This window comes from Scomber japonicus, chromosome 12, assembly GCF_027409825.1.
Source record: "Scomber japonicus isolate fScoJap1 chromosome 12, fScoJap1.pri, whole genome shotgun sequence".
NCBI lineage: Eukaryota > Metazoa > Chordata > Actinopteri > Scombriformes > Scombridae > Scomber > Scomber japonicus.
This window is the reverse complement of record NC_070589.1, coordinates 20176412-20177995: the sequence shown is the minus strand read 5'-3', so window position 1 is coordinate 20177995 and position 1584 is coordinate 20176412.

The window sequence follows — 1584 nt, the reverse complement described above, 5'->3', positions numbered from 1 at the left end:
AGGGCATTGTATGTCAAATTCTCAAAGATCTGATCCTAGAATCGCCCCTGCTAGCAACCCTCATAAACTCCTCCTGCAGGATCCCAAGGTAAGCCTAATCCCTCCAGCATGTTCTGGGTCTGCCTCTGGGTCTCCTCCCAGTTGGACTTGCCCTAAACACCTCCACAGGGAAGAGTCCAGGAGGCATCCTGACAAGGTGTCCAAACACTTACCACCTCAGCTGGTTCCTTTCAATGAGGAAGACCTGCGGCTGTACTGCTGGTCTCTCCAAGATGTCCAGCTCCTAACTCTAACCCTATCCACTTATGTCTAATAACTTATGAAACACTTAGACAAATAAGTACTTGGAGAAAAGTGACAGAAACCATTGTAGGGAAAAAAAGATTAGACGTTGACTTTTATTTATTTATTTGTTTGACTCATGTCCCATTGACTTAGACTACATGGAGGGGGCAGGATTTATGGCCTATACTGCAACCAGCCAGCAGGGGGGCAATCCAGATGTTTTGGCTTCACTTTTGGAGAACTGTCATGATGTCCATCTGAATACTCAAGGTGATTTTCAAAGAGTATGTTGACACTAAACTTCAATGGGGGGAAATAAATGATGGGTTCAGGGGACACATGCCAGCCTTTCAGAGCTCAGAGTAGCTACTGTTTGTTTTTCCATGATTTTGAAGCCGACATATACAACATTTTTTAATCGGTCAAATTTGGTTAATAAACACATTTTTCTGTGGTGTGTAAAACTTACAACACATATTTCTTATAGACTTTAAAATATAATTTCACCTGAGAGGTCAGCATATTTTGTGCAGGATGTGCTCTTTTTCATGCCCATTTCCACAAACAAAAAGTCATACTTAATTTGGGGAGTGAGTGTCATCATCCATAGGCTTAAATTTGCTACACACAAGGACATATTCATTTATAACTTTATTACATCCCCAGCACGGTCTACTGTAGCTCCAACACAAAAAACACTAGATGGCATGGCATATTTAAGAGAGGGTTATGTGGCCTAAAACAGCAGTCCACGTCAAGCAGACAGATGGCGATATTGCCACAGGAATGCTAACTTGCACAGTTCAGAAAATGATCTGTTTTCTCAAAACAAACGGAGACAGGCCCTATTCTATTAGAGATCATTGATCATTGTGCATACTTGTGAGGACTGAGGACGCATGCAGGCAGCTCTTTACTCGCCATGCCTTAGAAATATTTGGAAAGCTGCTCGCAAAGTTCCTAATGCCTTCATGTAAAAATGCTTTTAGTGCTGTGCTATGCAAACCAATGCAGAAGGGCGAAAAGTGTGAGTTAATAGGCTTATATGTAACAAAACTGGAGATTTATAATTCAGATTACACAGTGCGGTGACCAGTTTATGTAATTTTGGCGTAACCTGCTAGAGAAGCGAGAGGAGGCTTCAGCAGTCAGGAAAAGGTAAAAAAAACACATGTATTCCTGACAGCCTATTGGTCCAAATTTTCCCTGTGATGCCACAATACTGCACACACGTGACCTCCCTGTTTTCACCCAGTTAAACGCATGTACTTATAAGACAGGCCACTGCCATTCACCACC